The following is a 13,758-nucleotide window of genomic DNA, read 5'->3' as shown; positions in this document are numbered from 1 at the left end:
CAACAATATGTACAAAAATATAAAATGTAAATAAAAAATACAAACACATTTTCCTTTTAAAATGTTTTTAAGAAAAAAAGAACACGGTCTGGGAAGTTCTGTTTTTTTCTCCTCCCATGTTGTGGTTTTGGTGGGGTGGTGGGGAGTACATGTCATCTGTGGGTGGCACTGCTCACTGTGGGCGTGAGGGGCCTGCTTCTCTACAAGAAGGTGGCTAAGTTTAAATTCTGAGACCGGAAGTGGAGGGTGAATAGGTCACGGTGCGTAGGGTTAGCTTTTCCTTTGGCTGTCTAGTCATCCTCATCAGTCTTCCGCTTCTTGGTGTTAATACCCTCCTTCTCAGCTACCTGCTTGCCCGTTGGAGCCTCAGCTTCATCTTCGTCTCCATCTCATCTCCATCCTCTTCCTCACTGTCACCTTCTTCCTCCTCCTCCTTTTCTTCCCCATCTTCTTCCTCTTCTTCATTTACCTCATTGTCAGCCTCCTGCTCCCCATTTTCCTCATTTTGAGTGCTCCCATTGGCAGGCACATTTCTTCCATTCTCTTTCTCCTCCACAGCTTCCTTATTCTCCTTCAAATGCTTGGTGGTGATCTTGGCTGGTGTCCACTGCCTTCTTCGACATGGTGTGGCACGCCCGTAGTCTGATGCTGAGAGTAAGGAACAAGTCGAGTTCGAGGACTCTGGCGAGAAAGCTGCTGGAGTCCATGTTGCAGGAGGTGGTAGGCGGCAAAGACGGCTACAGTGAACAGGGAGCACGACCCAGGAACAATGCAAAGACGGCTTTTTGGAGCAGTCAGTCATGCTTTTAAATTTTAAGAAATTTATTTATAGTAGCCAGAAGTTGGAAAGAATGCAGATGTCCTTCAACAGAAGAATGGACACAGAAAAGTGGTACATCTACACAATGGAGTGCTACTCAGCTGTTAAAAACAATGACTACATGAAATTCTTAGGCAAATAGATGGAACTAGAAAATATCATACTGAGTGAGGAAACACAGTCGTAAAAGAACACACATGGTATATACTTACTGATAAGTGGATATTAGCCCAAAAGCTCAGAATTCCCAAGATACAATCCACAGACCATATGAAGCTCAAGAAGAAAGAAGACCAAAATGTGGAAGGAAGGAAGAACAAAATACTCACGGGAGGGAATACAGGGACAAAAAGTGGACCAGGGACTGAAGAAAAGGTCACCCAGAGACTGCCCCACCTGGAAACCCATCCCATATGCAGCCATCAAACCCGGTCACTATTGCTGATGCCAAGAACTGCTTGCTGACAGGAACCTGATATAGATGTTTTCTGAGAGGTTCTGCCAGAGCCTTACTGATACAGATGAGGATGCTTGCAGCCAACTATTGGACTGTCATGGGGACCCCAATAGAGGACTTAGAGAAAGAACTGAAGGAGCTGAAGGGGTTTGCAACCTCATAGGAAGAACAACAATAGCAACCAACCAGATCCCCCCAGAGCTCCCAGGGACTACACCGCCAACCAATGAGTACACATGGAGGGACCCTTGGCTCCAGCCGCATGTGTATCAGAGGATGGCATTGTCTGGCATCAATAGGAGGAGAGGCCCTTGGTCCTGTGAATGCTCTTTTCCCCAGTGTAGGGGATTGCCACAGTGTTGAGGTGGGAGTAGGTGGGTGGGAATGGGAGCATCCTCATAGAAGCAGGGGGAGGGGGTGCTCAAGAGGGGCGCAAGGGGATAACATTTGAAATGTAAATACATAAAATGTCCAAAAAATAGTAATAAAAACTGACCAATTGAGGAGACAACAGTAAAAAGCAGAGAAAGGGAGTTGATTTAAAAAAAAATTGAAATAATTTTAATTACAAAAATGTTACAGCATCCTACATAACAATATTTTTGTTTACTTTCTTGAAACTTTGATCTTTACTGGTTAAGATGATTAAAAGAGTGTATCTGTCTAATATTATTAATTAAATAAAAAGTCTTTCTTAACTTTTCTAGTTTTTTCATCAAATCCCTCATTTCAGCATCAATCTCTTGACCCAGGTTGCATTTAGCTTTCAAGTAATTCTTGGTTGTCTCCAATGTGCAGTCAATCTGGTATAGAGGACATGTCCACTTTTAAGGAATTATCTTCAGTTGTGTTAGTCTGCGTGTGTCTGTGTGTAAACACCTGTGTATGTCCATGTAAGTACAGACATCCATGGACACCAGAGGTACAGGGACCCCCTGGAAGTGGATTTATAGTCAAATTCCCTTCCCAAATTTTCACCATTAAGTAATGCCAGCATATTGAAATGTCCAATAATCATGTAGAGTGAATGAGTTAGGATTCCATAGCCAAATGTTGATTGTCTGGCCAGGGCTTCGCATCTCCTGTCAGACTCCAGGATACTGTGTTAATAAAGATAGATCAGTCCCTATAAACAGCCTTGTATTGCTTCAATCACCAAATGGCCTTTGAGGATGCGTGTGTGGGAGGGTGCATGCAGGCATGTGTGTATGCATGTACATGTGTGTTCATGTCTCTCTGTGTGTACATGTGCACATGTGTGTATACATGCATGTGTATGTTTGTGCATGTGTGTTACTATGTATGTGTTGGTATGTGTGCATGCTTAAATGTGTGAAAGTGGTTGTGTGTACATGTTTATATGTGCATGTGTGTGTGAAAGCAGATGTATGTGTATGTGTGTATATGTACATATATGTGTTGTGTGTGTGTGTGTGTATGTGTAACTGCATGCATGTCTCTCATTAAATCTTAAGTTCACCCTTTCATCCAGTCAGCTAGAATGCCAGCCCTGAGAATCCGATTGTCTTTATAAAACAAGACAGACTTTAAAATGTTAGGAATTTCCATAAATAACATGTTTTGTTGCCATTGTTGAGCTGAACCTTTTCTAGCTGAGGCTAGCCTCAAACTTGCTACACAGTCAAGGATGACTTTGAACTCCTGCTTTTCTCTCCCCAGCACTGGAATTTCACTTATGAGCTTGCACATTCAGCTTAACGATTCATTTATTAAGTAGATGTTTGCCCATTTGTGAGGAAACTGGGTGTGTGAGGGTCACTATAGGATCTTGCTCTAAAGGGCCGACTCTAGGACCTCATCCAAGAATTTCTGACTTAGTAGTTTTAGTGTGACATCTGGGTATTTGAGGTTTTGATGTTAATTATTTTATGGTACTTGCTACACACCAGGAACTGATGTGGAAAATATGATTTACAACATAGTTGATAACAAGTGACTATTTATATTCTAGCTATAAGTATGTCTCTATGCAAACATCCTTTATATTAGGCTGGAGATGGTCTACACAGTGAGAAGAATACTTTCCTATTTCTTGTTTCTCCCTTCCTATCATTAGATTCTGTGTTCTTTTGAAACTCCCTAGAGCTCCAGTTTGACAATGAACCCCAAGGCCTTTATAGACCCATCAGAGGTCTGACCATCCCCAAATGCTACAGAAAGATAAAAAGCAAAGAGTGAAACACCAAGCTAGAAGGCTTTCCCGCATGCTCTTATGCCTGTTGCTCCCTATTGGGGTTCTCCCAAAGTGGCCTGCTCTGGACACAGGTCCATTGCCGTGGTAGCCTTTCTGATCTCCTAGGCTACAGGTGTGTCACTGACCTCCCAGGTCACAGTTCTCGACAGTGGACCTTTCCATATTTGCCACCATTCTCCAGAGTCAGCATCTGAGTCCATCTAGAAAGTGTCCCTTAATGATAACTAGCAGTTTTGGGGCCCGGCATACTGATTTTGCCTGATAGTTTGATGTGATTTGATTTGATTTCATCTGCCCTACACCTGAGCCTTGTTTTGTAAGGGTCAAGTTTATATTCATAATACTGCTAAACTGTGAACTTGAATAGGTAGTACACAAATCAAAGGACTGGATTCTCCTTTAAGGAGTGTTGTGTTTAAGTATTTTATTTTATTTTTTTTAATTTTTAAATTTTTTTTATTAACTTGAGTATTTCTTATATACATTTCGAGTGTTATTCCCTTTCCAGGCTTCCGGGCAAACATCCCCCTCCCCCCTCCCCTTCCTTATGGGTGTTCCCCTCCCAACCCTCCCCCCATTGCCGCCCTCCCCCCCATAGTCTAGTTCACTGGGGGTTCAGTCTTAGCAGGACCCAGGGCTTCACCTTCCACTGGTGCTCTTACTAGGATATTCATTGCTACCTATGGGGTCAGAGTTCAGGGTCAGTCCATGTATAGTCTTTAGGTAGTGGCTTAGTCCCTGGAAGCTCTGGTTGCTTGACATTGTTGTACATATGGGGTCTCGAGCCCCTTCAAGCTCTTCCAGTTCTTTCTCTGATTCCTTCAACGGGGGACCTATTCTCAGTTCAGTGGTTTGCTGCTGGCATTCCCCTCTGTATTTACTGTATTCTGGCTGTGTCTCTCAGGAGCGATCTATATCCGGCTCCTGTCGGTCTGCACTTCTTTGCTTCATCCATCTTGTCTAATTGGGTGGCTGTATATGTTTGGGCCACATGTGGGGCAGGCTCTGAATGGGTGTTCCTTCAGTCTCTGTTTTAATCTTTGCCTCTCCCTTCCCTGCCAAGGGTATTCTTTTTCCTCATTTAAAGAAGGAGTGAAGCATTCACATTTTGATCATCCGTCTTGAGTTTCGTTTGTTCTAGGGATCTAGGGTAATTCAAGCATTTGGGCTAATAGCCACTTATCAATGAGTGCATACCATGTATGTCTTTCTGTGATTGGGTTAGCTCACTCAGGATGATATTTTCCAGTTCCAACCATTTGCCTACGAATTTCATAAACTCGTTGTTTTTGATAGCTGAATAATATTCCATTGTGTAGATGTACCACATTTTCTGTATCCATTCCTCTGTTGAAGGGCATCTGGGTTGTTTCCAGTTTCTGGCTATTATAAATAAGGCTGCAATGAACATAGTGGAGCACGTGTCTCTTTTATATGTTGAGGCATCTTTTGGGTATATGCCCAAGAGAGGTATAGCTGGATCCTCAGGCAGTTCAAAGCCCAATTTTCTGAGGAACCTCCAGACTGATTTCCAGAATGGTTTTACCAGTCTGCAATCCCACCAACAATGGAGGAGTGTTCCTCTTTCTCCACATCCTCGCCAGCATCTGCTGTCACCTGAGTTTCTGATCTTAGCCATTCTCACTGGTGTGAGGTGAAATCTCAGGGTTGTTTTGATTTGCATTTCCCTTATGACTAAAGATGTTGAACATTTCTTTAGGTGTTTCTCAGCCATTCGGCATTCCTCAGCTGTGAATTCTTTGTTTAGCTCTGAACCCCACTTTTAATAGGGTTATTTGTTTCCCTGTGGTCTAACTTCTTGAGTTCTTTGTATATTTTGGATATAAGGCCTCTATCTGTTGTAGGATTGGTAAAGATCTTTTCCCAATCTGTTGGTTGCCGTTTTGTCCTAACCACAGTGTCCTTTGCCTTACAGAAGCTTTGCAGTTTTATGAGATCCCATTTGTCGATTCTTGATCTTAGAGCATAAGCCATTGGTGTTTTGTTCAGGAAATTTTTTCCAGTGCCCATGTGTTCCAGATGCTACCCTAGTTTTTCTTCTATTAGTTTGAGTGAGTCTGGTTTGATGTGGAGGTCCTTGATCCACTTGGACTTAAGCTTTGTACAGGGTGATAAGCATGGATCGATCTGCATTCTTCTACATGTTGACCTCCAGTTGAACCAGCACCATTTGCTGAAAATGCTATCTTTTTTCCATTGGATGGTTTTGGCTCCTTTGTCAAAAATCAAGTGACCATAGGTGTGTGGTTCATTTCTGGGTCTTCAATTCTATTCCATTGGTCTATCTGTCTGTCTCTGTACCAATACCATGCAGTTTTTATCGCTATTGCTCTGTAATACTGCTTGAGTTCAGGGATAGTGATTCCCCCTGAAGTCCTTTTATTGTTGAGGATAGCTTTAGCTCTCCTGGGTTTTTTGTTATTCCAGATGAATTTGCAAATTGTTCTGTCTAACTCTTTGAAGAATTGGATTGGTATTTTGATGGGGATTGCATTGAATCTGTAGATTGCTTTTGCTAAAATGGCCATTTTTACTATATTAATCCTGCCAATCCATGAGCATGGGAGATTTTACCATCTTCTGAGGTCTTCTTCAATTTCATTCCTCAGTGTCTTGAAGTTCTTATTGTACAGATATTTTACTTGCTTGGTTAAAGTCACACCGAGGTACTTTATATTATTTGGGTCTATTATGAAGGGTGTCGTTTCCCTAATTTCTTTCTCGGCTTGTTTCTCTTTTGTATAGAGGAAGGCAACTGATTTATTTGAGTTAATTTTATACCCAGCCACTTTGCTGAAGTTGTTTATCAGCTTTAGTAGTTCTCCGGTGGAACTTTTGGCATCACTTAAATATACTATCATGTCATCTGCAAATAGTGATATTTTGACCTCTTCTTTTCCGATCTGTATCCCTTTGATCTCCTTTTGTTGTCTGATTGCTCTGGCTAGAACTTCAAGAACTATATTGAATAAGTAGGGAGAGAGTGGGCAGCCTTGTCTAGTCTCTGATTTTAGTGGGATTGCTTCAAGTTTCTCTCCATTTAGTTTAATGTTAGCAAGTGGTTTGCTGTATATGGCTTTTACTATGTTTAGGTATGGGCCTTGAATTCCTATTCTTTCCAGGACTTTTATCATGAAGGGGTGTTGAATTTTGTCAAAAGCTTTCTCAGCATCTAATGAAATGATCATGTGGTTCTGTTCTTTCAGTTTGTTTATATAATGGATCACATTGATGGTTTTCCGTATATTAAACCATCCTGCATGCCTGTGATGAAGCCTACTTGATCATGGTGGATGATTGTTTTGATGTGCTCTTGGATTCGGTTTGGCAGAATTTTATTGAGTATTTTTGCGTCGATATTCATAAGGGAAATTGGTCTGAAGTTCTCTTTCTTTGTTGGGTCTTTGTGTGGTTTAGGTATAAGAGTAATTGTGGCTTCGTAGAAGGAATTCGGTAGTGCTCCATGTGTTTCAATTTTGTGGAATAGTTTGGATAATATTGGTATGAGGTCTTCTATGAAGGTCTGGTAGAATTCTGCACTAAACCCGTCTGGACCTGGGCTCTTTTTGGTTGAGAGACCTTTAATGACTGCTTCTATTTCCTTAGGAGTTATGGGGTTGTTTAACTGGTTTATCTGTTCCTGATTTAACTTTGGTACCTGGTATCTGTCTAGGAAATTTTCCATTTTCTGCAGATTTTCAAGTTTTGTTGCATATAGGCTTTAAGAGTAAGATCTGATGATTTTTTTAATTTCCTCTGAATCTGTAGTTATTTCTCCCTTTTCATTTCTGATTTTGTTAAGTTGGACACACTCTCTTTGTCCTCTCGTTAGTCTGGCTAAGGGTTTATCTATCTTGTTGATTTTCTCAAAGAACCAACTTTTGGTTCTGTTGATTCTTTCTATGGTCCTTTTTGTTTCTACTTGGTTGATTTCAGCTCTGAGTTTGATTATTTCCTGCCTTCTACTCCTCCTGGGTGTATTTGCTTCTTTTTGTTCTAGAGCTTTTAGGTGTGCTGTCAAGCTGCTGACATATGCTCTTTCCTGTTTCTTTCTGCAGGCACTCAGCGCTATGAGTTTTCCTCTTAGCACAGCTTTCATTGTGTCCCATAAGTATGGGTATGTTGTACCTTCATTTTCATTAAATTCTAAAAAGTTTTTAATTTCTTTCTTTATTTCTTCCTTGACCAGGTTATCATTGAGTAGAGCATTGTTCAATTTCCACGTATATGTTGGCATTCTTCCCTTATTGTTATTGAAGACCAGTTTTAGGTCGTTGTGGTCCGATAGCACACATGGGATTATTTCTATCTTTCTGTACCTGTTGAGGCCCGTTTTTTGACCAATTATATGGTCAATTTTGGAGAAAGTACCATGAGGAGCTGAGAAGTAGGTATATCCTTTTGCTTTAGGATAGAATATTCTATAAATATCCGTTAAGTCCATTTGGCTCATGACTTCTCTTAGTCTGTCGACATCACTGTTTAATTTCTGTTTTCATGACCTGTCCATTGATGAGAGTGGGGTGTTGAAATCTCCCACTATTATTGTGTGAGGTGCAATGTGTGTTTTGAGCTTTAGTAAGGTTTCTTTTACATATGTAGGTGCCCTTGTATTTGGAGCATAGATATTTATGATTGAGAGTTCATCTTGGTGGATTTTTCCTTTGATGAATATGAAGTATCCTTCCTTATCTTTTTTGATGACTTTTAGTTGAAAATTGATTTTATTTGATATTAGAATGGCTACTCCAGCTTGCTTCTTCTGACCATTTGCTTGGAAAGTTGTTTTCCAGCCTTTCACTCTGAGGTAGTGTCTGTCTTTGTCTCTGAGGTGTGTTTCCTGTAGGCAGCAGAATGCAGGGTCCTCGTTGCGTATCCAGTTTGTTAATATATTTCTTTTTATTGGGGAGTTGAGGCCATTGATGTTGAGAGATATTAAGGAATAGTGATTATTGCTTCCCGTTATATTCATATTTGGATGTGAGGTTATGTTTGTGTGCTTTCACTCTCTTTGTTTTGTTGCCAAGATGATTAGTTTCTTGCTTCTTCTAGGGTATAGCTTGCCTCCTTATGTTGGGCTTTACCATTTATTATCCTTTGTAGTGCTGGATTTGTAGAAAGATATTGTGTAAATTTGGTTTTGTCATGGAATATCTTGGTTTCTCCATCTATGTTAATTGAGAGTTTTGCAGGATACAGTAACCTGGGCTGGCATTTGTGTTCTCTTATGGTCTGTATGACATCAGTCCAGGATCTTCTGGCCTTCATAGTTTCTGGCGAGAAGTCTGGTGTGATTCTGATAGGTCTGCCTTTATATGTTACTTGACCTTTTTCCCTTACTGCTTTTAATATTCTTTCTTTATTTTGTGCGTTTGGTGTTTTGACAATTATGTGACGGGAGGTGTTTCTTTTCTGGTCCAATCTATTTGGAGTTCTGTAGGCTTCTTGTATGTCTATGGGTATCTCTTTTTTTAGGTTAGGGAAGTTTTCATCTATGATTTTGTTGAAGATATTTACTGGTCCTTTGAGCTGGGAGTCTTCACTCTCTTCTATACCTATTATCCTTAGGTTTGATCTTCTCATTGAGTCCTGGATTTCCTGTATGTTTTGGACCAGTAGTTTTTTCTGCTTTACATTATCTTTGACAGTTGAGTCAATGATTTCTATGGAATCTTCTGCTCCTGAGATTCTCTCTTCCATCTCTTGTATTCTGTTGGTGAAGCTTGTATCTACAGCTCCTTGTCTCTTACTTTGGTTTTCTATATCCAGGGTTGTTTCCATGTGTTCTTTCTTGATTGCTTCTATTTCCATTTTTAATTCCTTCAACTGTTTGATTGTGTTTTCCTGGAATTCTTTCAGGGATTTTTGCGATTCTTTCAGGGATTTTTGGGATTCCTCTCTGTAGGCTTCTACTTGTTTATTAATGTTTTCCTGTGTTTCCCTAAGGGAGTTCTTCACGTGTTTCTTGAAGTCCTCCAGCATCATGGTCAAATATGATTTTGAAACTAGATCTTGCTTTTCTGGTGTGTTTGGATATTCCATGTTTGTTTTGGTGGGAGAATTGGGCTCCGATGATGCCATGTAGTCTTGGTTTCTGTTGCTTGTGTTCCTGCGCCTGCCTCTCGCCATCAGATTATCTCTAGTGTTACTTTGTTCTGCTATTTCTGACAGTGGCTAGACTGTCCTATAAGCCTGTGTGTCAGGAGTGCTGTAGACCTGTTTTCCTCTCTTTCAGTCAGTTATGGGGACAGAGTGTTCTGCTTTCGGGCGTGTAGTTTTTCCTCTCTACAGGTCTTCAGCTGTTCCTGTGGGCCTGTGTCTTGAGTTCACCAGGCAGCTTTCTTGCAGCAGAAAAGTTGGTCTTACCTGTCGTTCCGAGGCTCAAGTTCGCTCGCGGGGTGCTGCCCACGGGCTCTTTGAGGCGGCAGCCACTAGGACGACCTGTGCCGCCCCTTCTGGGAGCTTCAGTGCACCAGGGTTCCAGATGGCCTTTGGTGTTTTCCTCTGGCGTCCGAGATGTATGTACAGAGAGCAGTCTCTTCTGGTTTCCCAGGCTTGTCTGCCTCTCTGAAGGTTTAGCTCTCCCTCCCACGGGATTTGGGTGCAGAGAACTGTTTATCCGGTCTGTTTCCTTCAGGTTCTGGTGGTGTCTCAGGCAGGGGTCCTGCCGCTCCTGGGCCCTCCCCCACGTGAGCCCAGAGGCCTTATACAGTTTCCTCTTGCGCCAGGGATGAGGGCAGGGGTGGGCAGTGTTGGTGGTCTCTTCCGCTCTGCAGCCTCAGGAGTGCCCACCTGACCAGGCGGTGAGGTCTCTTTCCCACGGGGTCTGGGAGCAGAGAGCTGCTGCGGGCCGGGATCCTGTTTAAGTATTTTATAAATAGTATACAAACAGTCATATATTGACAGCTATTTTAATGTAATAGCTAATCTTGATTGTCAACTTGACTGCTTCTGGAATTAACTAAAACCCAAGCAGCTAAACATACTTATGAAGGTCTTTTTTCTTCATTGGAGTATTTAAGGCGGGAGATCCAATCTAAATTGGGCCACACCTGCTGGTAGCAGCCCACATACAAGGACATGGTGGAAGAGTTTGCTTTTTGCTTGTTTGCCCTCATTCTCACTGGTAAGTTCATCTATCTGTTTCTGACCATTCCTTCACTGGTGTTAGAACCTACTTTTCTGGTATTCCAACAAAGACTGAAAACTGACACCGCTCTAGGACCTCCTATGTGTTGAGCTCCAGGTAAGAACTGCTGAGACTAGAAGTCTCATGAATTGAACAACTTCCCCCAGCTACACACACATTCACACACACATTTAAACACACACACACACACACACACACACACACACACACACACACACACACACACACCAGACAGAGGTAAAAGTATTTTCAAGCTTTTAGCAAAGACGTTTTCTTAGGAGCTAAATGTAGGTTCTTTACATTCACAGATCTCTGTGTAAATATTGTATCTGGTGAGGTCAAACAACACAGAATGTTAACTCACGATAGGTCTTAATGTAAGGTTTTCTTTTTTAATTTTTGTGGGTTTGATTTTGTTTCTCATTAAGTAGACTAAGCCACCAGGCCTCTTTATTGACAGCTGAGGAGCTCTTTTCTTAGGCTTCCTCGCTGAGGACCAATCTCAGCTTATTTGGAGGTCCTGAGAAAGGGGTGTTGGGAAAGGCTGAAGAAACTACTTGGAGTCATTGATCTGTGCAATCTGACAGCTCTGTGGTCTGCTCAGTATAGCTTTCTACATAGATCTCTAGGTAGTACATGGGTTTTCTGACTAAAGTTAGAAAAGCTGCTAGAAAATTTCTAAAAGAGTTATAATAGGTCTCTGGATAGCTCTTGAGTTTTTGGACTAAAGTCAGAAAACTAAACAAAATTTTAAAGGAGCTGTGTTAGCTATCTAGATAGCATGTGAGTTTTCTGACCAAAGTCAGAAAATCTGCTAGATAAAATTCTGAAAGAGCTGTAATAGCTCTCTTGATAGTTCAGTTCTTGCAGACCAAAGTCTGGCCTATTATTTGCATATCATTTGAATCTTTTAACTCACGTTGCCTTTTGATTATCCCACAAATCAAATAAGCATTTTATGACCTTAGCCTCTTGCTTGGAGAAGGGCAGCAAGTACATTTTTAACATAGCAAGCTCTTTGTGATTTGTTGGGCAAAGCACTTTTGGTTGCCAAATTTAGACATAGAAGCTATTTTCATGTGAGAAAGTTAGCTTTCTGTTTTCTAACTTGTTCACTGCCTAGGATTTGCTATCCTGGAACTTTTTCTGTAGACAACCCTTGAGCTCAGAGACCTGCCTATACAAATTGACAGAAAGCAAAGAAAAACCACACCATCATCTTGGTAGATTCATAAAAAGTCTTTGACAAATTCCAACATGCCTTCATAATAATAGAAAATATAGGACTAGAGAGAACATATTCCAACACAGTAAAACATAGATATGAGAAATAAACAGTCAACATCAGTATACATGGAGAAATGTATTTAGGAATTCTTTTTTTTTCCCATCTTTATTAACTTGGGTATTTCTTATTTACATTTCGATTGTTATTCCCTTTCCCAGTTTCCGGGCCAACATTCACCTAACCCCTTCCCCTCCCCTTCTATATGGGTGTTCCCCTCCCCATCCTCCCCCCATTATCGCCCTCCCCCCAACAATCACATTCACTGGGGTTTCAGTCTTAGCAGGACCAAGGGCTTCCCCTTCCACTGGTGCTCTTATTAGGATATTCATTGCTACCTATGAGGTTGGAGCCCAGGGTCAATCCATGTATAGTCTTTGAGTAGTGGCTTAGTCCCTGGAAGCTCTGGTTGCTTGGCATTGTTGATCATATGGGGTCTTGAGCCCCTTCAAGCTCTTCCAGTTCTTTCTCTGATTCTTTCAACGGGGGTCCCGTTCTCAGTTCAGTGGTTTGCTGCTGGCATTCGCCTCTGTGTTTGCTGTATTCTGGCTGAGCGATCTACATCCGGCTCCTGTCGGCCTGCACTTCTTTGCTTCATCCATCTTATCTAATTGGGTGGCTGTATATGTATGGGCCACATGTGGGGCAGGCTCTGAATGGGTGTTCCTTCTGCCTCTGGTTTTTTTTTTTTTTTTTGGTTCTTTTTTTTGGAGCTGGGGACCGAACCCAGGGCCTTGCGCTTCCTAGGTAAGCGCTCTACCACTGAGCTAAATCCCCAGCCCCTTCTGCCTCTGTTTTAATCTTTGCCTCCCTATTCCCTGCCAAGGGTATTCTTTTTCCTCATTTAAAGAAGGAGTGAAGCATTCACATTTTGATCATCTGTCTTGAGTTTCATGTGTTCAGTGCATCTAGGGCAATTCAAGCATTTGGGCTTATAGCCACTAATTAATGAGCACATACCATGTGTGTTTTTCTGTGATTGGGATGACAGGATGATATTTTCCAGTTCCCTCAATTTGCCTATGAATTTCATAATGTCATTGTTTTTGATAGCTGAGTAGAATTCCATTGTGTAGACGTACCACATTTTCTGTACCCGTTACTCTGTTGAAGGGCATCTGGGTTCTTTCCAGCTTCTGGCTATTATGAAAAAGGCTGCAATGAACATAGTGGAGCATGTGTCTTTTTTATATGTTGGGGCATCTTTTGGGTATATGCCCAAGAGAGGTATAGCTGGATCCTCAGGTATTTCAATGTCCAATTTTCTGAGGAACCTCCAGACTGATTTCCAGAATGATTTTACCAGTCTGCAATCCCACCAACAATGGAGGAGTGTTCCTCTTTTTCCACATCCTCACCAGAGACCACTGTGACCTGAGTTTTTTGTCTTAGCCATTCTGAATGGTATGAGGTGGAATCTCAGGGTTATTTTGATTTGTATTTCCCTTATCACTAAAGATGTTGAACATTTCTTTAGGTGCTTCTCAGCCATTTGGCATTCTTCAGCTGTGCATTCTTTGTTTAGCTCGGAACTGCATTTATTAAAAGGGTTATTTGTTTCCCTGCAGTCTAACTTCGTGAGTTCTTTATATATTTTGAATATAAGCCCTCTACCAGTTGTAGGATTAGTAAAGATCTTTTCCAATCTGTTGGTTGCCATTTTGTCCTAACAACAGTGTCCTTTGCTTTACAGAAGTTTTGCAGTTTTATGAGATCCCATTTGTCAATTCTTGATCTTAGAGCATAAGCCATTGGTGTTTTGTTCAGAAAATTCTCTCCAGTGCTCATGTGTTCGAGATGTTTCCCACTT

At 41.5% G+C, this 13,758-nt stretch overlaps 2 non-coding genes and 1 pseudogene across 2 annotated transcripts; all 3 read right to left on the bottom strand.

Moving 5' to 3' along the window:
* Positions 1–224: 224 nt before the first annotated feature.
* Ptma-ps1 (prothymosin alpha, pseudogene 1) lies at positions 225–623 on the bottom strand (annotated as a pseudogene).
* Positions 624–11,299: 10,676 nt separating this feature from the next.
* On the bottom strand, positions 11,300–11,361 carry LOC120102616 (U7 small nuclear RNA). The gene has a single exon (XR_015687317.1). It is a non-coding gene; the product is annotated as a U7 small nuclear RNA (small nuclear RNA).
* Positions 11,362–11,446: 85 nt separating this feature from the next.
* Positions 11,447–11,509, bottom strand: LOC120102615 (U7 small nuclear RNA). The gene has a single exon (XR_015687316.1). It is a non-coding gene; the product is annotated as a U7 small nuclear RNA (small nuclear RNA).
* Positions 11,510–13,758: the final 2,249 nt, after the last annotated feature.

Source organism: Rattus norvegicus, chromosome 4 (genome assembly GCF_021556685.1).
Source record: "Rattus norvegicus strain SHRSP/BbbUtx chromosome 4, alternate assembly SHRSP_T2T, whole genome shotgun sequence".
NCBI classification, from domain to species: domain Eukaryota; kingdom Metazoa; phylum Chordata; class Mammalia; order Rodentia; family Muridae; genus Rattus; species Rattus norvegicus.
This window is presented reverse-complemented; position numbering and strand designations above follow the sequence as displayed.